At 44.1% G+C, this 26019-nt stretch overlaps 1 protein-coding gene and 1 long non-coding RNA gene across 4 annotated transcripts in view; one reads left to right on the top strand and one right to left on the bottom strand.

Annotated features, from left to right (window-relative positions):
* Window positions 1-26019, bottom strand: part of LOC307215185 — a 371333-nt gene that overhangs the window by 286463 nt on the left and 58851 nt on the right. The gene's annotated exons all lie outside the window — the stretch shown is intronic.
* The window catches only part of LNX2 (ligand of numb-protein X 2), a 75395-nt gene that overhangs the window by 23152 nt on the left and 26224 nt on the right, over window positions 1-26019 (top strand). Inside the window, exon 1 of one of the 3 annotated variants that reach the window (XM_079973741.1) lies at window positions 5852-5950. The exons of 1 other annotated variant lie outside the window; for it this stretch is intronic. The gene's annotated coding sequence lies outside the window, so the exon portion shown is untranslated. Of the gene's footprint in view, window positions 1-5851; window positions 5951-14514; window positions 14648-26019 lie in introns of those variants that run through there. One more of the 3 variants, XM_079973742.1, reaches the window with a different exon arrangement.

The following is a 26019-nucleotide window of genomic DNA, read 5'->3' as shown; positions in this document are numbered from 1 at the left end:
CTAGTGTGTAGGTTGTGGTGGTGCTTGGCGGAAAGCATTATGCTCGTGTGCTCTCTTCCACAATGCACAAAATATTTAAGATGAACTGTTGTGTGGTGGTTAGAGTGTTGGACTACAACCTGGGAGGCCAGGGTTCAAATCCCCACTCAGCCATGAAGTTCACTGGTGCCCTTGGGCCAGTCCCTGCCTCTCAGCCTAACCTACCTCACAGGGTGTTGTAAAGATAAAATGGGGAGAGGGAGAACTGAGTCTGCTAGTTGAGCTTCTTGGAAGAAAGGTGGGATGTAGCTGAAATAATAATACAGTGGTACCTCGGTTTAAGAACAGTCCTGTTTACGAACAATTCGGTTTACGAACTCTGCAAAACCAGAAGTCGTGTCCCGGTTTGCAAACTTTACCTTGGTCTAAGAATGGAATCCGAACGGTGGAAGGGCACCAGCGGCGGGAGGCCTCATTAGGGAAAGCGCGCCTCAGTTTAAGAACGGACTACTACTACTACTACTACTACTATATTTCTACCCTGCCCGTCTGACTGGGTTTCCCCAGTCACTCTGGGCGGCTTCCAACAGAAGGTTAAAAATACATTAAAGCACCAGTCATTAAAAACTTCCCTAAACAGGGCTGCCTTCAGATGTCTTCTAAATGTCATATAGTTGTTTATTTCCTTGACATCTAATGGCGTTCTACAGGGCGGGCGCCACTACCGAGAAGGCCCTCTCCCTGGTTCCCTGTAACTTCACTTCTCGCAGTGAGGAAACTGCCAGAAGGCCTTCGTTGCTGGACCTCAGTGTCTGGGCTGAATGATGGGGGTGGAGACGCTCCTTCAGGTATACTGGGCCGAAACGGATTAAGTTCGTAAATGGAAGTACCACTGTACAGGAACTAAGAATAAAATGTATGTAGTTACTTGGAGCTTGTCTTGTGTGACGCACTGTGGTAAACAGATCAAACGAGTGGGCCTACTCACAGGCATTTATACTTCTGAGATTGCCTCTAGTCTATATTATTAAGGTGATTATTATGTAGCAGATACAGATGCACCCCCTCACCAATGTGTTTTACGTTGGGGATTTTAGGAATTCTCACTCTTTGACAAAAATGTTGAAAATCCTTGGTTTAAAGATCTAAGTATGCAACCTGCCACTGTACTTCTGTATGCTTAAGTCTACTTTATAGTTCTCTGGGTGGGGTGGGGGGGAATCAAGTTGGAGACCAATAAATAGCAAAATCCTATTAAGCTCTGCCTTAATAGCTACATTCCTCTGAGCTAAGCATAGTCATTGGATTTAGGTAGCATCCATCAATGTATTTTGCAATGTTTTAAATTAACCTAATGATGCATCCAGGTTTTATTAAATCCAGTGCAATTTTTAAAACAAAGGGGCCATTCTTGCTCTTCTTAAGGTTGCTAGGTAAGCTCCTTCTTGATGAGACATTATAATAATTCTACACAACTAGAAATTGTAGGGACCTTGCTTGACAGTACAATTGTTCCTTGGCGGTTTCTAATCAGAAAACATTGAAATGCTAAACAGTATTTCATTGTTAATTCGGTTGAAGCAATTTTGGAACAGCATTGGTAAAAGAAGCTATTGTTATTACTGGTATTATTATAATTACTATTTACCCACCTTTCACCAGCTGGTCCTAGGGCAGGTTACAATTTTTGCCACTTTTGCATTTATAAAAAATAAATAAATGAAACTTATACACTTTTTCAGTGTGTAGTGATGTTCATGTACCTTTAGCAGTTTCATGTGTGAAACTATGATTGATTGATTAAAATGCCTTTTATCCCATTTCCTTTTGAAGCTTACTTGAAGGGTGGGAAGCATTAAAATGGCATTAAAAAACGGTGCTCCATAAAACAGAGTAAGTACAGTCAATAAATCTTGAGCAATCAAGTCATTGGGTTGCTAAAATGAGAAAGCCCTGAATCATTTTGAAGACTTTGGAAACCCATTTTAAGGAGATACTTCCACAGCATCAGACTCGGCTACGTAATCCATATCTGCCTTTCCTAATTCTCTTGTTGTTCACTCACTGTCTGATGGCCTACTACATCAAGGGTAGTCAATGTGGTACCTCTCAGGTGTTGTGGACTACAGCACCTATAATCCGTGGCCATTGGCAGTGATGACTAGGGTTGTTGGAAGTTGTAGTCCAAAACATCTGGAGTGTGGCACATTGGCTACCCCAGTCTACGGTCTCAAAGGCCATTGTGGGATAGTCAAAGGTCAACAAGGAAACAGACAGCAATTGTCGAAAAGAGTTGATTATTTCTTGAACTATGCTGCCAGGTCTTTCTTAATTGTTTTGTTTTGGTATGACCTCATCCACATTTCCACTGATTCAGAAATTGCAACAAACACTGGCATTTGTCATTAATTTCCATTCAAATTTGTGTAACTATTATAGGTGACTATGGAACATTATATTGGGTTGGATCCAGACTAAGAGCGCAATCCTAACCATGTCTACTTAGAAGTAAGTCTTAATTAATTCAGTGGACTTTCTCCCAGGTAAGAGAGGTTAGGACTGCAGCCTAAACTGCTTGGACTTAATTTCCATTAAAATTAATTGGTCAGGCTAGTCATGACTGACATAAGTCCCATTGAGCTTTTTGTTGCCATCCATCTGTCTCGAGAGACAATAGAGTGCGCCTTGGGGGATGAAGTCAAACTGCTGCATTAGCAACACTGAAGTTACCTCCAGGAGTAAGCCTGGGCAGGTTGTACAGAGGTCCAAGACCCCTATGTTGGCTTCGCTAATGTGGTCCAAAGGAAAGCAGAGCTATACATTTGGCACCAGCTTGGCTGCAGAAGTTGCTGGAAGAAGGTGTACCAGACGCCATCGATCTAAGGCTTCCACTCCAGATTTTTGTAGGGTTTACTCCTTAGCCTCCCCCCCCCCCAAATATATCCTACAAGGCAGTGGAGGTTTATGATCAGGGTTTTCCTTCTCTTAGATGGGCTACCTTCCCAGGTTGATGAGTCCCATCTGCCCCTCATTTCCCTCTACAACATGTGCAGAAATGACCTCCTTGACCATTGGACCTACTATTTGCCTTGCCCGCTCAATCTTCCAGTGCCTGTCTTCACAGGCAGAGGAAGTTCCTAACTCACTGAGGGTTTGAGGCCCATTGGTTACCCTCACCTGGTTTAGCCCGCCAGTTGAAGCCATTTCCCAGAGTGTGGCCGCTGTCACGTGCTGACAGCTTCTAGGAGCCATAGGTGAGAGCTGAGTGCAGAGTGGGGACCAAAGGTGGACAAAGTACCCCAGAGGGAGCACGACGTGTTCCCCACCAGAGGTACTACACCTTCCCTAACACCCCACATAACCCTTTGACCTTAAGTTCCATTTCAGTTGACTTAATCTGGATCCAGTGAATTGGTTTTTTAAATAGTCAGATTCCCCTCTACCAATGGACATGATATTGAAGTCTTCCAGAGGTTGTGTGTAAGTTATGTCCTTAGTCCTGAAGGACTGTCCCAGTTGAGAATGCCATTTTGGGCAGCTCTTCTATGGTGTGTAAAAAAAAATATGAGTACATTGGGGAGTAATTTGGGCTAGAATCAGTCTGCCTAATGTATTAGGTTTTGTTTCATTTTCGCTTGCAGGTTTGTTGCTTTTTTCAGATGTGGGTGCGTTGAAAAAACGGCACCCCCTGCCTGCAGCTGAACAAATTAAACCCACTTTATGGCCTCATTCTGCTTCATGGGTAAACTAGACCTCATTTTATGACAGTCATGCTATCAGACCAACCTACTCTATAGGGTTGTTGTGAGAGGACAGGGAGGTTAACCCAGTTGTATGCCGCCATGAGCATCTCTGAGGTGGGGCAGGGCACAAACGTGGTGACAGAAATAAATGAATGCACTCCTGTGTCTGGAAATTGCCGTCAATGCAGTCTTTTGTTCTAAGAAAAAGCCTTTCCTATGGCACTACGGCTCAGAGCTTGTCATATCTGAAGTGGTTTATATCAGGCAGGATTTCTGATAGAGGAGGACAGGTGGGGGTCAGAGAGCTGTAGACTCCGATTTACATGGCGGCAGCAGATGCCCTTGCTTAGAATATTATTACAGTGACAAGTCTCGGGGGCCCAGTTGGTATCTGTGTCCTGAAGGCCTGTATGAAACGCTTTCAGTCTTGTTGCCAATTTTCAGCGAAAATTGCAAAACCCTGATGCTGCCTCCCATTCAAATTGGATGTGTGCACCTGGACCAGGTATAATGGGGAATGTTTTACATCCTGAAGTTACTGCAGGAGGTGGACAGCTTATAAATAGAGCTGTTGTTCTGTTTTACATTCAGCCAAATTGACTTTGAGAGCTTGGTGTGGGCTGGAAGGAATATCAATTGACAGCCCCTTTCTTGTTTATCTGAGAGAAGTTTGAAGATGAAGGATGAAAAAAGGAATTTTATATGGGTTTTTTGTGTTCAGAATTTTGCTTCTCTGCTACAATAAAGACAGCAGAATGTGCTGAGTTGGTGTGCCTACAGTCCTCAAGAAGAGTTTGGTTTGCCAGGCCTCTTTATCCTGCCCTCAGTACTCTCCTAAAACACACACACACCCTTGGCTAGGAAAGGGACCTTGTGGCCCACCAGATGTTGTTGAACTACAGCTCCCATAATCCCTCACCACTGAGCACACTGACTGGGGCTGGTGGGATTTGGAGTCCAACCACATTTAGAGGCCTGCAGGTTCCCCATCACTGTTCCAGGCCATATGTTATGTTGGATTTGGGGCAATTGATCAGCTGATTGTTGGTGATTACAGAGAAGTGTGTGTTTGTTCCAACTTGTGGCACATCTCTCCAGTCTTTGGGGGGGTGGGTAGGGAGGGGGCACAGCCAGGCCACAAACTTAAACTGGTTTAATAATTTCTCTACTAGGGGAGGTGTTGGAATTATAGTTCTGTGAGGGGGACAGGAGTCTCCTAATAATTCCCAACACCTTTAGCAAACTGCAGTACCCAGGATGCTTTGGCGAAAACCAAACAGTATAAAATCAATACGAATGATTAGTGTGGATGAAGCCAAACTGATGAATAGCTGCTCACCTGGTCCCCACATTGAATAAAAATTTCCAGCAGACAATTATGCAATGAAGATTTTGTCTGTTGGAAAATATTTGACTGCTTTCTCTCTCTCCAGCTCTTCAGGATTTATGTATGACATAAATGTCAGGCACACAGAATAAGGAAAAAATAAATAAATCCTGCAGGCTACTAACTTTTCTGGTCTTGTTTGTAAGACTGCTCTAACAGCACATGCCAGGAGATGCTCATGGAAGGGAAATTTGAATCCCATCCATGTTCTCTTGATTGCATTGTGCCATTTATTTCCACTGTATGCACATCCTTGCATTCTAGACAACCAGGTTATTTTGGCTTAGTGGTCTATGTTTGTTTCAAAACCACTGGTGCATATAGTGGTTTTGGAATCACCCCCTACTATATGCAGTAAGCACATGCTCTCAACAAGTACTTAAAATTTGGAATTGCAGGATGGCATTGCCTTGCTACACCTGGAGAAGCATTTATATGCCTAATCCTAGCCTGGAGCATGTTTTTAAAGTCTTGATTTATTTAATATGCCCTCCAGGGAAAGCAGTTTGAATACTAACGCCCTGTGGATCCTTTTAACTATGACAGGTGCCACTACAGCACGTACCGAGCAATGGTTGTCAAGGCTGAGCTTGCATTTATGTGCCATTATGTGCGAGAACCAATTTGCAGTGTTTAAAGCAGAGCCTGCAATAGGTCGCTGTGCTTAGAGCCTGCAATAGGTTGCTGTGGCTGGCGCTCTTTTAATTATTCCACTGGTGTATTTTGCTTATACTAGCACGCTGGCAGCCTTTCCTCTCTCGAACTTCTGTGTTATCATGTGATCTCCTCCTCCACTGGGAAGAACAATGCCTCTCGCCCTATGGCTTTACACGTTGCTCAGGTATGTTTTGCTCCTGCTTAAATTGCAATACAAAAGTGCGAGAGCACAGGAGAGAAAGGGGAATCGATATTAAGGTTGCTTTGACATTAGCAGCTTCTGTGGCAGCTGTTCTGAGCTATCAGCCTACCTTCCTGTGGAGGATTTGCAAGGAATCCTACTCAGGCGTTCCTCCTCATGATCTCGGAAGTGGGAATGGTGTTTTAGAGACTGCATTCACGTTGGGGGGGGGATTGTTTTAGAGAAATCTCCCCAGTGTGGTGTAGTGGTTAAGAGCGGTAGTGTGGTGTAGTGGTTAAGAGCGGTAGTCTCGTAATCTGGGGAACCGGGTTCGCGTCTCCGCTCCTCCACATGCAGCTGCTGGGTGACCTTGGGCCAGTCACTCTTCTTTGAAGTCTCTCAGCCCCACTCACCTCACAGAGTGTTTGTTGTGGGGGAGGAAGGGAAAGGAGAATGTTAGCCGCTTTGAGACTCCTTAAAAGGGAGTGAAAGGCGGGATATCAAATCCAAACTCTTCTTCTTCTTCTTCCCCAGAAGCAAGAATGCATGGGATCACTCCCCTCCAAACTGCCTTTGGAACTGAAGAGGGTGGACCTGGTAGCCTGAAATGAGGTTCACTTTTATGTTAAAATGCACTGTGTTTGAAAGGTAGCTTGTATTCATATGGCTTTTGCATTTTATGTTTGGCAGTCCATTCTAGCCATTACCTTAAGAACGGGATAACAGCCCTCCAGTTGTTGTATACTGCAACTGCCTTCAGCCATAGCAAGCATACAGGAGTGTTTTGTAGTTGAACCAATGGCTTCAAGTTACAAGAAAGGGAGATTCCAACCAAATATCAGGGGAAGCTTTCTGACGGTAAGAGCTGTTTGACCATGGGTAGGCAAACTAAGGCCCAGAGGCTGGATCCGGCCCAATCGCCTTCTCAATCCGGCCCACGGATGGTCCGGGAATCAGCAAGTATTTACATGAGTAGAATGTGTGCCTTTATTTAAAATGCATCTCTGGGTTATTTGTGGGGCATAGGAATTCATTCATTATTTTTTTCCAAAATATAGTCCGGCCCCCGACAAGGTCTGAGGGACAGTGGACCGGCCCCCTGCTGGAAAAGTTTGCTGACCCCTGTGTTTTACAATGGAACGCTCTCCCTCAAGAGGTGGTGGAGTCTCCTTCCTTGGAGGTTTTTAAATAGAGGTTGGATAGCCATTTGTCATGGACGCTTTAGCTGAGATTCCTGCACTGCAGGGAGTTGGGCTAGAGGACCCTTGGGGTCTGTTCCAGCGCTATGATTCTGTGATTCAGAACAAGATGGAAGACCCCATATTGGCTACCCTTGCCCTAAGAGAATTGCTGTTTCAACACAGAACATCTTTGTTGAATGTTAAGGCTTCTTTTAGGGGTGCAGAACTGGACCTAACCAGTGTGCCAGAGCCTTAATTCCCCCACCTCCTGTGAGCCAACTTTGCTCTTTGACAGGCGAATGATGATCAGTGGTTATGGCAAAGGCCCTTTGAAGGCCATCTGCAGGGGCAGTTTGAATCTAAAATATTTCTGCAAACATACGAAGCAGGACTTGCTGACGGTGAGCCCCCTTGGGGAACGCCGTAGTGTAGCCGATACCAGCAGGGCTCACTGTCAGCACTGATTGCTAACAGCAAGCTCCCTCTCCCCCAGCTTCCCCAGTGACTCAGGTGTGGGGCAGGTGGGGCATGGCTTGGTGGAAATGGCCTTGCAGGCAACGTTGAGACCTTTGCTGGCCCTAATTTGGCCTGTGGGCTAGAGATTCCTTACCCATGGCTTATACTTTAAATAGTCCAGAATCCCAGCCATCACGATGCTGCTGTTAAGACTGACCCTCTCCTCTTTTGCTTTTAAATTCAACCCTAACAGAAGGTCCTAACTTCTCTGTAGTTAGCTTGGAAGGAGGGAGGGGAAATGAGAGAGCTGTAGCAGGGATCAGAATGTGTATAATTTGCAATGCCAGACAAGCAGAAATACATATTTAATGGGTCCCAAAGTAAGCGATTAACTTTATTTGTCAAGCTTACTCTATTATTTATAGAGCCTGTACTTTTTGTATTGGAAACAGGGGAAAGTGTTGTGCCTTTTAGGTATGAGAGCTCCATCTAGTCTCCTAGGATACATACTCGGTAATCATTCTACAGTTACCTATTAAAGTTCTTGACTGTAATGAATGCAGACATCTCTCTAAATAGTCTTATTGTTAAATCACCCCCTGCAGAAAGCTTTTTGTTTGCATATGTGTGTGATGTTAGTGTCTGCTCCGTTTGGAAAGTTTTTACTTAAAATAACACACTGTCAGATTTAAAGAGAAAATGTTTTAAAAGCAGGGGTGGACATTCTACGGCCCTAAACCTCATTTCATGTGGCCCTTAGCGCAGTTTCATGTAGATGGGGGAATGTAAGACAGAGAGAAATAGAGGAGGGGTATGTTGGGGAGATGACAATATGAAAGGAAATGGGGAGTACTATGTAACAATCCGGGCAGATCACTGACCAGAGTAGGGATTGGGGAGAAAACCTATTCGGTTTGCATTTAAAGTTGGGCTTGCTGAATTCTCACTTCCTTCAATAAAATGCAAAGCAAAACCAAGCCATCTTTTGAAATTCGCGCTTCTCCGAATTTTGCAATCCAGTTCTACAATTTAAGAATAATAAAGCTAAACGATGCATAGAAACATGCATATCCTATGGTAAAGTGTGCTCTATATGCTTTTATGTTTTAGTGAAAACAACCTAGAAAAATGCATTATATTCAACACATTTTTGCCAAGCAGTTTTCCTATTAGGCAAAATTGCATAGGAAAAAAAATGTATATATTAGGATAAATTCACATTAAAACACTGATGGATTCTCATGAGGATTTTGTTTATAAAAAATACAAACTGATGTGGAAATGTGGAGAACTGCATTTAAGACTGGAAAATTAACAGATTTACCCATCCCTAGGCAAGAGTGATCTATCCCTGCTACAGCAGCCTACTGGAGAAGAAGAAAAATTGAGAGAGTATAAAAGAGAAAGAGGTGCCAGAGAGAGACAGAGACAAAGGGGTGGTCTCACCCACCAGTGATTCTGGCTCCACCCACCTTTGGTTGCAGCCACAGCCACTGCCAGACTATACCTGGCAGAAAATGGGGAGGTGGAATGAGCTATGGTCTCAGGGGATGGTCTGAGAGCATATGAGGCCACCACTTGGCTAGATCTGGGATGGCAAACTCCCTGGGAACCACATGTACTCTCCCTTGGATTCTGTGATGGAAGGGGTTGGGGGATATATGCATAAATGAATGAATGAATCAAATACCAGGTATTTGCAGGTAAGATGGTGCCCATTTTGAATGCTGTACCATGTGAGTAAATATCTAGCACCCTAGATATCCAGCACTCATTCTGTTTCCTTCGTTTTACTTTTACACCTTTAGGGAGGTGTGTGTATGAATTAAATCTAGGAGGCATTCAAAAAGGCATTCTGCTTCTGAAGTCTGAAGTGATAGGAACCGTCCTCCTGTCTCATCCCCAACTTATTCTATTGCAAATGTAGACAAAAGTGGTGTCCCCCCCCCCAAGATTATGAATTTCAGATTGACTTCTGATTATGATTGTTTTGTGGTGATTCTCATGTTTTTAAGAAATGAGATACATTGCCAACGAAATCAGGGTGCTAGACTTAGATAGCCCGACAGCATGATGCAGCAAGCTCTTTTTATGTTATAAAAGTGGTGTTCAGAACTCCCATTTGGTCTTGGAACAGGTTTCAGGGGAACACAACTTCCGTTCCAAGTAATCAACAGAAAGCAAGTTGTGTCAGCATCTGGTATCATGATGTCATGCAAGATTAAAAATTAAACCAAGAATGTGAGTTGGCCATCTATTCTGGTAAACTGTGTACTATGGCATTTTCCATAGTACAGCCTTGCTTGACTCACCCTTTCCTAGACTTTGGCAATCTGTGTACTGAAGCATGGAAGTACTTTGTTTCCAAGAGCGCTTCTGTGAGCTGCAAGTGATATTTGCTGATGTGGGGCCACATGCAAAGGAAACTAGGACTCCTGTACCTTTTAACAGCTATGCTGAAGAGTATATGAATGTGTCTTATACCAGGTGAGATTAATGGTCTCCAACCTGCTGCCTTCTAGATGTGTTGGACTACAACTCCCATCAGCCTCAGGCAGCATGGCTGGTGAACAAGGATGATGGGAGCTTTAGTCCAACAACCTCTGGAGCAGTGTTTGAAATTCCCTGGCTGCCAGACATCTTTTGCTACTGCCTTGGCTCCAGTTACAACTGTGTGGAGATTTTTGGGCACTGGGTTGGTGATTGACATCTCCAGTGAGCTAGCTGACTTATGCGCAGCAAAAGATGTGTGTCTTGTGCTTCTGCACTGCTACGCGAATCATAGATCCCTTGCTGAGCATCTTAGTCCTCCATCATCACATCAAGGAGAGTAAGCATAGGGCTGAGTACAGATGTATTTGACTGTCCTGCAGGCCACCCAAATGGAACTCACAGCCCATAGTTTAAAAACCTCTGCCTTAGCCCATAGTTAATACAGACGTACCTTGGATCCTGAACGCCTTGAGACTAGAATGTTTTGGCTCCCGAACGCTGCAAACCCAGAAGTGACTGTTCTGGTTTGTGAACGTTCTTTGGAACCTGAACGTCCGACGTGGCTTCTGCGGCTTCCAATTGCGTGCAGGCAACTCCTGCAGCCAATTGGAAGCCATGCCTTGGTTGTCAAACGTTTTCCGAAGTCGAATGGGCTTCCAGAATGGATTCCGTTCGACAACCAAGGTACAACTGTACCATTTCTGTTTCCACTATGTGTGTTTCTCTTTCTTGCATACTGGAACAAGCAAATTGTTGTAAGGGCAAGCTTACAGTCAAGAAATGTAGTTGAGATCATAGAATCACAGAATTGTAGCATTGGAAGGGACCTCGAGGTTCATCTAGTCCCCTGGCAAATAGACATTCTGTTGTGGCAACTGCAACCCAGGCTTTCGGTGCCATTTGGTGCCTAGCTTATATTATTATTATTATTATTTATTTCATTTTTATTCCGCTTTATATTTTAAAGAAAAATCTCAAAGTGGTTTACAGTATATTAAAACGTCAATAAAACATCAATAAAACAATCTGAAGAAAGTCAAATGTAGAGTATACAGACAAAGCAACATAATTAACCGAAACTAAAATATTATCTTAGAGATTTCAAAATAAAACATTACTAAGGAGGTCAACTACAGAATACATATTTAGCACAAGCAAAGTTAACATTTTTAAAAAAACATTTCAAAAAAAAGTCAAATATAAAATGCACATTTAAAACAGCACAGTCCCTACTAGCAATGGGCCTCATTAAAGCAAAGAGTCTAATTGGCCAGCGCCTGAAAGACATTGAACGGCAAAACAACCTGACCATCTTAAAGAAACTGTGCCCATGGTATACCTACTTTCCCCCTTCTCATTTTGACTCCCCAGCTTCATATTTGTCTAAATTAACCATCCCAAAATACAGACGTGCCTTTACATTGGCTAGATGGGATGCTCTTCCTTCTGCCGTACTCGAAGGTCGTTACCAAAAGACTCCATTTGAAAAACGACTCTGCCCATGTGGAGATGGTAACACGGAAACAGTGTCCCATGTCCTTCTATCCTGCCCTATTTACAAAGACCTAAGGAATGAGATTATTACTCCACTTATTCTCTCCAACCCCGGCCGTTCACCAGACATTACACTGTATTTTCTCTTATCTGATACGGATAGTCAGATAACAGAGAAGGTCGCGAGGTACATCGAGAGAGCTGTAAAATTGAGGGCCACCATCTGAGTGACAGACTTGTTCATCTGACGGACCCCCTTTTGCTTGTTCTTTTCTTCTTTTTATTCTTATTTTTATTTTTATTTTTAATTCTTGTCTAGCTGTGGCCTGTTGGCTTTGCTAATAAAGTTTTGATTGATTGATTAAAACAGCACAATTCACAAAAGAATAAAATATTGGCATAAGCATGGCACGGCTGTTTGGCAGGCACAAAAAGATGGGGCAAAATAATCCTATAGTTAGGGGTTGTTGTCAGGCATAGTGATGTCCCTCTGGTCTCACCAGGAACCTCTTCAGTCGGGCTGGTGAGTGTTTCCAGCACTGCTCTGGAGGCGGCCAAATGAAGAAGGCTGGTCTACAGTGACTTGGCACCGGCTATGTAGGGTTTCCAAAATGACACTTTCTCAGCCTTACCTGGAAGGAACAGAGGACCTTCCGCATACAGGGCATGTGCTGAGCCACAATACAGGTGCATCTCTACAAGCAATAGCCACTGAAACGAGAGCCTTTCCTCCTCCTCCACAATGGGTCACTTGTTTGCAACATGGGACAAGCTTCTCATGAAAAACATGATCACTGCAGATTACCATGCTTTTCTCCAATGCTCCTGATATTAAAAAGTTATGATTGCACGGAGGAGGTCCATAAAAGGGAAATGATCTGAAATTGTGAATGGTTTATTAAGAGTAGACAAGCATAACATACATTTGAAAATAGGTCTGGAAAGTGGAGGGCACCCCGGTTTGATCTGACAAATGCTTTCTTAGAAGGCTCTAATGCTTTTCATGGCTATAGAATTATGAAGATTAAAATAGAGGGGTGTATTATGCCCGGCTATTGACTTGAACAAATACAGCATTATCGTAATTTGTATGTTCTTTTTCTCCCTTGGATATAGACAAGAGTTTACATAATCATCTAAGGGCCATTTGCCTTTGAGACGCCTGTCTGCAGGCTGTGTTTAAAATCCTTTCTCTAATATTGATAGTGTAGCAAGCTGCATAAAGAGTTGTTAATCTTTCCAAACGTGGCTTCTATTTAAAAGAACACTTCCCCAGAAGTGTCACGTGGACGTCGTTCACATATTCCTTTTGCACTCCATTCCTTTTTCCTTAGCATAAATGTATTGCTCAGTTTGCTATTGCTTGGGGCCTTTTTTTTTTTTTGGCCTAAGATTATCTTTATTCCAGTAAGACGTCTTAATTAATTTTTTCAGGGTGCCAGAATTCACTGTTAACTTTCTGTGTCCCTACTCCATTTCCTGTTCTGTTTTGTAACGATTAACAGTGCAAGCCTGCACATGTCTACTCATAAGTAAGCACAGCTGAGTTTTATTTTGTATTTTTCAAATATTTATAAACCACTAAGACTGATAAATTATCAGACTGGTGAACATAAGACAAAATAAATATTAAAGAGACACCAGAAATAGCACAGTTAAAGTAACAGTTCAATACCAGAAGATGATGAGCAGATGACCCCCCAACCCCACAGATAAGCATATATTGAAATTTTCAGCAGGTAAATAAAGTCTTAAGCATGTATCTGAAGGAGTAAATGGCTGGAGGAGGCCTTATCTCAGATGGAAAGGGTTGTAGTTCAGTGGTAGAGCACCTCCTTTGTATGTGAGAATGTGGCACTTGAACTGGGAGAGGTCTGCTTTCTCTGCCTCCATCACTTGTACCTTAGTGGGGCCAGATCAAAATGTTCTACGGAGTGGATCTAGCTCATTAGCTGCCCATTGAACCATGCTGACTTGGGCTGCAAGTTACATGATCTGTAGGTTGCACATTTCACTCCTGGCAATCCTTAGTGGAGAGGGTTCTCCAGATTCGGAGTAGCCAACAGCCCACAGCCATCAGTCAGGAGCTTGAGCTGTTTGCAGAGTTTACTATCTGTTCTTTCTATGCTGGCTGATCTTTGCTTTTTGCTGAAAAAAAGCAGGCAAAACAAATTGCACCTGCTTCTTTTAGATCACACGGACAATTCTACCCATCCACCCTTATTCCATTTTCACCTTACCAGAAAGGAGCTTGTGAACTAACTGTGCCTCTGGAGCTGCTTTTCATACCTCTCATACAGAATTTGGGGATCTTCCAGTGTAAACGTTCTAGAGCAACCCTTCCCCAGCCTGGTGCTCTCCAGGTGTGTTGGACTGTAATTCCCATCAGTCCCAGCCTGGCCAGAATACCAGCATCTTAAGTTCAGGCCCTCCTTGACAAATAAGTGACCACTTCAGATGCAACGTTTTTCAAATGAATTGCATCCATAGAACCAATTACAGAAGCATTCCAGTGATCTATTGTTACAGCCATTTTGCTGTGCTTGAATTGGAGAATAAGGATGTTGTATCAGTTGAGAATGTTGGCAGGATCAAGACTTAGAGCAAGAGAATCCAGTTTCCTGTTTGTTATCCTTGAAAAATATTAATGTACAGACATGGGAATCCTGGCAATAGGTGATTTTAGAAATGGAGCTATCCTGTCTTGCTCCATCTGGACCAAAGAGACAGAGAGTCCTGAAAGATCTCTTGGGGCAGGTGGGTGGAGTTGGAACTATCACCTATTGCTGTGACCCTGCCAACAAGTTATATATGCCATGGAATAACTTGGTACCTAATGCTTTGCTAGTGGAATGCTCTCATTCGGATTACTGTGACTAATTCATTTATTTATTTTTAAGGGATATGGAACTTTGGATTGAGAAATTTTCCAGTCTCCTTTGAGAGACAAGTGCTTTTCTGATGATGCACAAGATCAAAGGGCATGCATTACACTCTCTGCTTCCTCGTTTTTTTCAGATTAGCTGCAAAGCAAAAGCTTGAATTGTAAACCAGCTTGAGCTTTTGGAAAGGCAAGGTAAAAAGAAAAATGTCTTAAATAAAAGATGCAGTTGTGTAAATGTATGAGTAAATGGAACTGCAACCTTTGGTGAAATACTTTTTTCTGCTTTAAAAGGTTCAGCATTAACAATACAAAAGGACTATTGTCATTTCAATAATCATTTTTTAAATCTTGCAGCTTTCTCTGTTCTGATCTTTGGAAGCACACGCACTTGTCAAAAAGGAAAGGGTTTGATGGAATGCATTAGACTTTCTAATCTGAAAGAGCATCCCATATACAGTATTAAGAGTTGGACAGATTGAAATTCCTGTACAAACAGATTTTTCACCCTCCTCCCTCCCCAAACTCACTTGACCAGTGGGGGGCGGGAGGTCTGGTTAATTATTCCCTTTCTTAATTGCATGACTTCAAGCATAAAACTCTACCCTTCTATATATTCTGACTATCTTTTCTTGTCAAGAGATCTTGTCTAGCTGGTTTGAGTTACTTGATTGTATAGCAGAAATTACTTCATAACTAAGTCGTACAGGAATTTCTTAGATGGAATTGGTGAGCGTGTGTGAAATAGGGTATGTACTTTTCCTTTTTGTTATAATTTGATTGATCAATATGCAGTTGTGATTAATGAACTGTGATTACTGAATTTCTTTTGGTGTCTTTATGTTAATGATACAAAGCCTCATTCCCCCGCTCCCAGGGTTCACTGTTACATATTTTTCTGTGGATTATGGTGCACTGACGTGTATATTTCCTTTACATCTGTGTTTCAGTAACTTTCAATGCAATCCTATGCATGTCTACCCACAAGTAGACATATTTTTCACTCTATAAGACACACTTTCCCCCTCTTAAAATGTAAGGGGAAATGTGTGTGCGTCTTATGGAGCGAATGCAGGCTTTGCGGGCTACCCCAGAAGCCAGAACAGCTGCACAGTGCTCCTTCTAGCTGTTCTAGCTTCTGGCTTAGCCGCATGAAGTCTCCACAGGGCAGGGGGGAGCCTTCATCTTGCTGCCCTGCGGATGCTTTGCGCAGCTATCCCTGGCTTTTGCGGGAGGTGGGGGAAGGGACAGAGTGTGTGGCTCTGTCCCTTCCCCCACCTCCCAGAAAAGCCCTCAAGCACAGCGCTCCCTTTAAAGATTGCGCGGCTCTTGCGGGAGGTCGGGGGAAAGCCAGGAGGCTTGCTTTCGCTGAAGCCAGGAGAACAAGCGGGATCGGTGCGCACCAATCCCACTTGCTCTCCTGGCTTCAGGGATAGCTCCCTCTTCACTCAGGAGGCTTCTTATTTCTTGTTTTCCTCCCCTAAAAACTAGGTGCGTCTTATGGTCGGGTGCGTCTTATAGAGTGAAAAATACAGTAATTCAGTGGGACTCGGTCCCAGGTAAGTGGCTATAGGATTGTAGCTCCCTCCCTCCCTCCCTCCCTCCCTCCCTTATAATAATGGCTATACAGTGCATGCACGAGTGTAGTCTCTGGTTTTGCAGATTGTAAAAACTGCCAGAATTTTTAGTGCATTAGTTATTGAAGATGATCCCGAGATGTTCCCAAGACATCAGATTTAGCATCAGGCACAGAACTCGGCACTGGTGATGAGGGTGAATTTTGGGGTATTCAAAATGCAAACTCCTGCAGTTTGAGATGTTTCACTCCCAATTCAAGGCAATCCCAGACACTTCCAAATTTGGGAGAGGGCTTGGTTTGCTGTGTACCAAAGTTTGACCATCACTTCTGCTGATGCCAATAAAATCTGCCTCCTGATATCGCTGTCCTCTTTTCTTCCTCCCAAACTTACTTGATGGTGGAGCAGTTACATATTGGGGCCTCGGGAGCCCAGGGAAACAGCATTTCCCATGGGTCCTTGAGGCTGGAATGCTGCTGCTGTAGGGCTCTAGGCATCAGAGGGGAGTCCGAGACCTCGGGAGAGAGAAGAAAATGACCTTGCTATCCCTGCCGCACTGCCAGGGAAGGGATGGCATTGGGCACAGCAGTTGATGGGAATGGGGGCAGATGACCCAATCCTTGCTTTTTTGCAACTTTTCCTTTTGCAAGTTCTTGAAGGCTCAGTCGTGTTTTGTTTTTAGTGCTTGCAAGTCTAAATCAAGGGAAATTAAGGGGCATTTCCTTATCAGCACTCAGCAGCCTGAGCAGCTCAGTTTTATTTTATTTCACCCAAACGGCTTTAAATCCTTATTTGTTGCTGTATATGCTTGAAAGGACATGGGGCTGATGCTTGCTGTGATATCGCAAAGACATCAAGGAGGCTGGGTAGGATTGCCAGTGGTGAAGGTGGGGGTGGGGGTAGGGCTTCATCGTCCCACAAATATCCTTGCCCTACCTCACAATGGCCACAAACAAAATTAAGTATTAAATGCACATTTCTTGGAACTCGGCGACTTACGTAGCTTGCAGAATTTAGCTTACTGGGGCGGAAGGGGTGGGGGCAGTTTTGATTCCCGTCCTCTGCAGAGTACGCAGAGCTCTCTGTATAATTTATTCTAGAACCTAATATTAGCTTTTCGTAAGACAACATACAAGAGGTGTCCTTGAGAGAAACAGAAAGAGAGAGGGAGAGAGAAAGGAGTTAGCACTCTTTTTAAAGTCGCTGCTGTAATTAAAGCCTGAAGCTTCTTGTTACTATGGAAACGCCAAGCACCACAAATATGAAATGCAGGTTCCAAGGCCTCCGTTAAATGTGCCCTAATATTCTGCGTTCGTAAGGTTGAAGTTGTGCTTTCCCCTCCCTCTCTGCCACCAACAGTCAAGAGCCCTTTTTGCATTCGCAAGCGCACATGAATCTTGGGGGGAAGGGGCATTCACAAGTGCATGCTGAAGTGGAGCTGTTGGGGAGGGGAGGGATGGGTGGCAGGGAGACCGAGGCTGAGGTGAAGAACATAAAAAGAGCTCTGCTGGATCAGGCCAGCCTTCTGTTCTCTCAGTGCCCAACCAGATGCCTGTGGGAAGCTCACAAGTAGAACAAGAAACTATGGAACTCACTCCCTCAGGAGGCAGTGGTCGCCGCCGGCCTAGATGGCTTTGAAAGAGGATTAGACAAATTCATGGTGGAATAGGAGGCAGTATTGCTTCTGAATACCAGTTGCTAGAAACTGCAGAGTACAGTGGTACCTCGGGTTAAGTACTTAATTCGTTCTGGAGGTCCGTACTTAACTTGAAACTGTTCTTAACCTGAAGCACCACTTTAGCTAATGGGGCCTCCTGCTGCTGCCGCGCCGCCGGAGCCCAATTTCTGTTCTCATCCTGAAGCAAAGTTCCTAACCTGAAGCACTATTTCTGAGTTAGCGGAGTCTGTAACCTGAAGCATATGTAACCTGAAGCGTATGTAACCTGAGGTACCACTGTATTGTTGCCCTCAGGTCCTGCTTGTTGGCCACTGTGAGAACAGGAAGCTGGACCAGATGGGCCACCGGTTCCTATTCCACTTTTGCCACTGCTGATATGTTCACTTCTTCCCCCTGGGCCCAATCTGTGCCTCTCTGAGAGGAGGAAGATGAGATGTATAGAAGTTATCGCTCCTCTCCTTGCTCGCCAATGCAGCCTTGAGAGGGCAGGTGAACAGGCAACAACAGTAGGAAGGATGAGTAGCATCACATGGGACCCCTATTGGGGTCTAGGCCTCAACAGATGCTCAATGATGCCAGCCTTGTCCATCAACCAGAGGTCTAATGGCTGCGGGGTGGTGTGTTGAGTGCTATGTATGCAGAAGCTGAGGGGAAAATAATTGTATCCCTTTCCCAAGGTACCAAATATTGCCGTTTCAGTGCTGGGCAAATGTGATGTCTTTGCACCCGAAACTTTTCAATCAAACTAGACTTCTTCCTGTGAGGGCACCACACTTTTGCTCAGCGTTCAGACTGCAATATTCCATAAGGTGAGGAGATGTGATTCATCTGGAGGCAAGGGGAAAAGGTCTGCCACAAATTATCCCAACTTCCCTTCTGTCATTCGTAAACTTGGCACCTCTAATCTTAGCCTTTGCTTCTGCCCGTCTAGCAGCATTTTCAGCTTCCTGCTGTCAGCATCTTTCTTGTGGCAATGTAATATATTAGTCATTTATACCCAGTTAGAACTAGGAAAGCTTAGCATAATGCTGAGCCTGCCTCCAAATGCTTTGTATAACAATACTAAGCAACATGGGGATGGCTGTGTGTGGATGTTTTCAAGTGTTTTTGTGGACATCGGGGGCAAGCCCCTCCAGATGTTGTTGGATTCCAACTCCAACACCAAAGTGACCTCCCTGGGGTGCAAGCCTGGGCAGAGTGTAGGGAAGTCCTGGGATGCCCAGATGACAAGACCTGCTCCCCCTCAGCCTCGCTGATGTAGTCTGAAGGAAAGCAGAGCAATATGTTTGGCACCAGCTTGGCTGCAGGAGTTTCCAGAAGCTATAGGAGCCAACGCCTAGGGGCTGAGGTCCCTTCGCCCCCACAATAGAGGCTGCTGGCCCCCCAAGTTGATGGGCATTGCCATTCAATTGGTCTGTGTGTATTCTGTGTCTTGTGATCCATTATGCAGGGTGGGGCTTCCCTGCCCCCCCATATTTTATTCAAGTTGGCGCCCCCTGCCGGATGGAGGTGTACAAGGCACCTCCTTAGGGACTCCACTCTGGATTTGTGTAGGGTTTACTCCCTAGCCTTTTCTTCTCCCAAAGGTATCCCGCAAGGCAGCGAAGATTAAGGATCAGAGTTTTCCTTCTTCTAGATGGGCTACCTTCCGAGGCTGACAAGCTGCATTTGCCCCTCACTTCCCTCTGCAGCACGTGAAGAAACCACCTTCTTGACTGTTGGACCCGCTATTGGTCTCAATCTGCCAGAGACACACATGCAGGGAAGTTCCTAACTCACTGAGGGTTTGAGGCCCATTGGTTACCCTCACCTGGTTTAGCTGGCCAGTTGAAGCCATTTCCCAGGGTTTGGCTGCTGTCACATGTTGATAGCTTCTAGGAGCCACAGGTGAGAGCTAAGTGCAGGGTGGGGACCAAAGGAGGACAGACTACCCCAGAAGGAGCACGACGTGTCCCCCACCACAGGTTCTGCCCTTACTCTAACACTCCATACACCCCAGCATCAGTGAAAAATGTTGTTGTTGTTTAGTCCTTTAGTCGTGTCCGACTCTTCGTGACCCCATGGACCAGAGCACGCCAGGCACTCCTGTCTTCCACTGCCTCCCGCAGTTTGGTCAGACTCATGTTTGTAGCTTCGAGAACGCTGTCCAACCATCTCGTCCTCTGTCATCCCCTTCTCCTTGTGCCCTCCATCTTTCCCAACATCAGGGTCTTTTCCAGGGAGTCTTCTCTTCTCATGAGGTAGCCAAAGTATTGGAGCCTCAGCTAGTGGCTGGATAAAAGTGGGCCCTGATTATTACTGTCATATAATTAGCACACTTAAATAAAAATGGTGGGTGGGGTGGAATCAAAAGAATATTCCTTACAGTTTTGCATCATTTGTCATTCCTGCCCCCCCCCCCCCCCGCCATCAGTGCATCTTCAATCATGGAACAGATCCCCGTTGAGGCAAGCCATGTTTGATGGAGGGTGAAGTCATCAGAAATTGACGCGGAGCTTTGTTTTTGCTTTACAGCGCCAGATGCTTGTCATGAAAAATATGACAAGATCAGATATGGAGCCGTTTATGTTGTCTCTAATTATCCTGCTATATCAGTGCCTAGTTAAGGCAGCTGGCTAAGCCCCCATGTAAGATGCTGTAATTCTGCCGAGCGCTGAGATGGGCCGAGCATCTGCTTCGGAGCTGCGGCGTAATTAGGAATCCGAACTCTGCTTATAGGGTTTTTGTGCTTTTTTGTTTGTTTGATGTTAGTCAGGTGACATATAGATCACTGTCAGAACAGGTTCCTGTGGAGTGGATGCTAAGGCAAATGGAAAGCAAGGCAAAGGAAGTCTGAAGCCAGCGCAGTCAGTTGCTCTAAAGCGGAAATGATTCCCTATCCTGTTTAATTACTCCATTTGTTTCAATTATTTAAAATTCCATTCATAACTGATTTGGAACTAGTCACTCATTTCCGTCATTTTAACTTGTTTTTGTGCCTTCGGTGGCAGACAAAGCCACTTTACTGGCATGAAACTGTCAGACCGTATACATTTAAAGTTGTATCGTGCCACTTCTAGCAGCCACGGCTTCCCCCAAAGAATCCTGGGAACTGTAGTTGGTTCAGGAACCCCTATTCCCACCACAGACGTACAATTCACAGAGTGGTTCAACAATCAGTCCCTCTTCCCATGGAGTCCTTACCTCCTCAGCTATGACTCCCCAACATAATGGGCTGTAATAGAAGTGGGGGCACATACGCACTTTTGGGGGCCAGTTCGGCAATCCGTGGGTTAGAGCAGGGTTTCTCAAACTTGGGTCTCCGGCTGTTTTTGGACTACAAGTCCCATCATCCCTATCTAGCAGGACCAGGTCAGAGATGATGGGAATTGTAGTCCAAAAACAGCTGTGACTGCCTGTGAGGTGATCCAAGGAGACATGGAGTGCAGAGAAGAAATCAAGCGGAGTAAATGCATGTGAGAACCAGGCGTAGGCTGGTGTGAATCATGCATTGGTTTTCATCATGGGATTGTTCTGTTGGTGCAGCCGCACCAAGCTCGGCGCCCAATTAGCAAATCTTAACACGACAGAAGCCGCATCGTCAATTGTGCCCTCCGGGAGAGATGTTCCTTGTCATACTATTTCTTAAAAGGATAAACTACAAGATGTAATTTGTTAGAAGCCACCTTCTTAAGGCTGTGCAGTGATGCTCACTGACAAATCGCAGTTATAAGCGGCATCGTGATCGGGAGCACATTGTGCAAAATTTAAAAGAAGAAGCAGTAGCGTCAGCCACAATATTCGGTTGTCATTCTGAAATTCCAAGGGGCTCATTTCTGAGTGAATTATATGTTTTGAAAGGCAGATTTTATAGCTATTTCTCTCTTTCCCTTGACACTTGCTATCATCTTCCTTGCAGTTCTTTCACCAGTATTATTACTGTTATAATAATAAATCTACCGTGCCCAATGTACAGAGTTTGCGGTGGGTGCTAGCTGTTACTTCATGGGAGGCTTGTGTGTGTGGGATAGCAAAAAGAGAAGGGGCCTTTTCAGTAGCAGCCCCTGGTTTATGGAATGCTCTCCCCAGAGAGGCTCTCCTGGCACCAAAAACAACATCTTTCTGGTGCCAGGGGGTTTCTCTTCTCTCAAGCATTTCTCTGTTAAATTTATACAGCAGTTGATGGTATTTTGGGGCTTATCTGATTGTCTCTGTTGGAGAAGGCAAGGATTTGTTTTATGGTCTGATCGCTTTTTTGTTTGTGCTGTTTTTAATAATGTTGCACCATGTATCTCTTTGAGCCTTTCTGCGTAAAGTGGCTCATGAAAATCCAGGCTGATCATCAAGGTCTAGTTATCATGAGCAGCAGATAAGATTGTAAACTTATACACCACAATTCAGGTGTCACTTGATTATTCTTCCTTATAAACAGATTCCCTGTATGTTGAAAACTAGTTGTCATAAAGAAGGGTTCTAGCCTCTTTCTGCCTGCAAGTTTTCTATATTCAGGGAATCGGGACACTCCTCTATACAAAAAAAATCATTTTAGCCCTCATCTACAATAATAATAACAGTTATTATTATTTATACCCCGCCCATCTGGTTTCTCTAGCCACTCTGGGCAGCTCCCAATAGAATTAATGATAATAACAATCATTTTAAAAAAGCAATAAAACATCAGACATTAAAAGCTTCCCTAAACAGGGCTGCAATCATATTTATCTGTGTGCTGTTTTATGTACGCATTCATTCATTTTCATATAAGCACAGGGCAGCACACACCACATGCTTTTCTTCCCTTTTTTACCTTCACAACAACCCTGTGAGGTAGGCTAGTTCAAGAAGACAGTGACTAGCACAAGGTCACCCAGTATGTTTCATGAAATGGGCCCAGATGACTGATGGAAGGCACCCAATTACCTGAATCATATTTGGCAGGTGATAACTGAACTGTTGCACGCAGGGCATACAGTGGTACCTCAGGTTAAGTACTTAATTTGTTCCGGAGGTCCGTTCTTAACCTGAAACTGTGCTTAACCTGAAGCACCACTTTAGCTAATGGGGCCTCCTGCTGCTGCCTTGCCGCCGGAGCACGATTTCTGTTCTTATCCTGAAGCAAAGTTCTTAACCTGAAGCACTATTTCTGGGTTAGCGGAGTGTGTAACCTGAAGCGTATGTAACCTGAAGCATATGTAACCCGAGGTACCACTATATGTACAATGTACTATTTCCCCCTGGGGAACACCTGGTAATCATTTCAGCTGTACATAGCAGTGCCTCATCATGACTTGCAGGAGCCTTGTACTCCAAATTCAGGAGGGATGAGCCTTGTCACTTGGGATAGCACTGTGATATGACCAATCTTCTCTCCAAAAACCTTGATGGGTAGCAATTTAGCGCTATGGTTCATAACCTATGGCTCTCAGGATGTTGCCGAGCTACAACTCCCCTAATCATCCATGACTGTTGGCTGTGCTAATTGGGGCTGATGGAAGTTGGGAGTCCAATAACATCTGAAGCACCTCTGGTTTCCCATCCCTGGTGTAGGTGATGACAGACTCTCCTAGTTTGACTATAAATGCCATTTACTTCCTCTTCCCTGCTCAAGTTTACTTTGGGTCTTTGTTCCTTTACCATTCAATCAACATTGTGAAGATAAAAACCATCCTCTCTCCAACTACGGTTTACATGGCTGCCATTATGTTGGTGCCTGCCTCCATCATCAGTGAGGGATGTTTTTCTCTCCTTGCTGGGCTAACAATGAGAGCAGCACATCTATTACATTTGAGAAATTGGGGTTCTGTGCTAAGAAATGTTCTCATTTTGCAGGCAGAATGTCTTATGCTTAGAGTGGGAGTAAATTTTGCATAAAATGAAATTACATGTTTTATTTTGGGTGCATGCCCAGATTGGCATGGCTCTTTCCTCCCCTCCTCCACCCACTTGTCATGTGTGCGAAAAGAAAGGAAAAATGAAATTGTAGAACAAGCACATTATTTTTGTCAGTCCATTGACAAGCTAAGAACTGACTTTCATAGCAAGTCTAAGAGGCATGACAACATTCAGATATTTTACCACCTCAAGCAAGGTACTCAGAAGGATCTGTAAGGCTCAACCAGGAAATAGTCATTAGAATATCTAGCATGCATTCTTTAATCCTATGCAGAAAGTACAGTACATGAGCAGCTTTTGACTTCTGAGGGGTTGCAGAGACACCTATCTTTAAGTGGAACTAGCAAATCTGCTATCTAAAATCTTTCAAAGTAAAACACAAAAATGTGCCAATAAAGTATCTCTTTTCTACTTGGGTATTGTTTGAAAAAAAATAATATGGCATACAAGTATTGGGAGCAGACAATGTTGGGCCCAGTATTATTTACATGATTAAGATTGCAGGGTGTACGTGTGTTTCTAAATTCTTAGTACAGCCAAACTAAAGGAATTCTGCATTTTTAAATCTTAAAGCATAATGGGCTTAAATTGGAACAGCCAGGTCAGAGAGGAAAATAAACAAACCAGTTAAGAAAGTTAAAAACATAGCTGGAAAAACATTTAGACGCTACCTCACCCCTGTCTTTTCCACCAATTGTTCAGGTATTTAGCAGATATCCTCAGTTACGGAAACATCCCGACAGTCTACCACATCAATTCAGTTTCCTCCAAATACTTTCAAAACATCTAATGCACATGTGATTTCCTGCCTTAACCAAATGGTGGCCGAAAAGGAAATGACATTTCAAGGCTCTGATGGTATAAGGCAGAATCATGATCACCATGTAATACACTGAATTTTATGGTCAGAGTTCCCTTTCTTTCCCTTGCTTGGAAACCCACACTGTTGGTACTCATAAGGAAAAGTTTCCATCAGCCGCATGAGGAATGAGAAAGAAAGGAACAAAGTGATTCTCACGGTAGCCGCAAGAGGAATTCATTGCGCACCTTAGAGCTGTGCATGCCAGTTCAGATCTTGGCACTCTGAATCTGCCCCTATTTGTCATTCGTCTCTGCTGCTGCCAGTCCTGTATCTTGATAGCATCTCCTTTTATTCCAAAGCAATTTAGTTTGCAGCCAATGGAAAATTTGGCTTGCCTGAGAGGGTAGTTCAGGCATAGGCAAACTCAGCCCTCCAGATGTTTTCGGACTACAACTCCCATCATCCCTAGCTAACAGGACCAATGGTCAGGAATGATGGGAGTTGTAGTCTCAAAACATCTGGAGGGCCGAGTTTGCCTATGCCTGGGATATTTCATGAAACCTGCCAAGGGAGAATGCGGGAGCGAGTCCATGCAAAGGATAGCAAACTCACAACTAAAGCTGCACTACCTGCCCCATGACTGTTTGCAGAAGGCAACAAAGCTTTTGAGAATGGTCCTTTGGCACAATTGTCTGGGAATCTTTGATAAGAACCTAGGAATCTGCCTTATACCAAGTCAGATCATTGCTCCATCTAGCTCAGCATCACTCGGCAGGGGCTTTCCAGGATCTCAGGCAAAGGTTCTCTCCCAGCGCTACCTGGAGATGCCAGGGATTGAATTTGGGACCTTCTGCTTCTACTGTGCAGCCAGGCACAAATGGTGCCAAATGGAATAATAAGCTAATGCAAAACAAAAATAGGCAGATTTGCTTGAGTTGCATCATTATTTGGGAATTCCTTTTTGTGGTGCAGAATCTGGATTGCTGAGACACTGTATGAATATTTTTAGCACAGAGTATGCACTGTGCTGATAACAGTGATCTTCCTTTCAAGGTAACTGAGAAGAAGGGTGGTGAAACAAGGTGTCATTACAGGACTTAAAGTGTCAAAGTCGCACAGGGCTGGAGCCAGAATGTATTGTAGCATATCTGGGCTAGTTGAGGCTGTGCATAGCACACCATTAGTTCCCTAGGTTGGGGAATGCACATTTCAGTCCACATCAACAGATAAATTGATTTTGGGATTGAGTATCATTGTGCTTATCCATATTTGCATTAATTGCACTCACAGAGCTCCTTCGCTCGACTGGGGCAAATACATCCGTTGTCAACTAATGCCAGGAGCATTTGTCATTTCGACAGTATTCCTATTAAAAATGGATTTGCAGTTGTCTTCATGATGGGTTTGCTGTGCTGTTCAGCTACGACTGAAACGTATAATACAAGATACAATATTTGTATAATGCAATATTTTGCTGAAACGTATAATACAAGAATATGCTGCAGCTGCTTCAATCTGGAATGTTCAAGAGCCTTATTGATTGCATAGCTTTGCATATTTGCTGGGAAATAAACATTTTTAGGATGCACTATGTGTTTTGACACTCCGCGCCTCTGGAATTATACTACCTGATAGGAAC

This window comes from Podarcis cretensis (genome assembly GCF_951804945.1).
Source record: "Podarcis cretensis genome assembly, chromosome: 4".
Taxonomy (NCBI): domain Eukaryota; kingdom Metazoa; phylum Chordata; class Lepidosauria; order Squamata; family Lacertidae; genus Podarcis; species Podarcis cretensis.
Note: the sequence above shows the minus strand (reverse complement) of the source record. Positions and strands in the feature narration are given on the sequence as shown.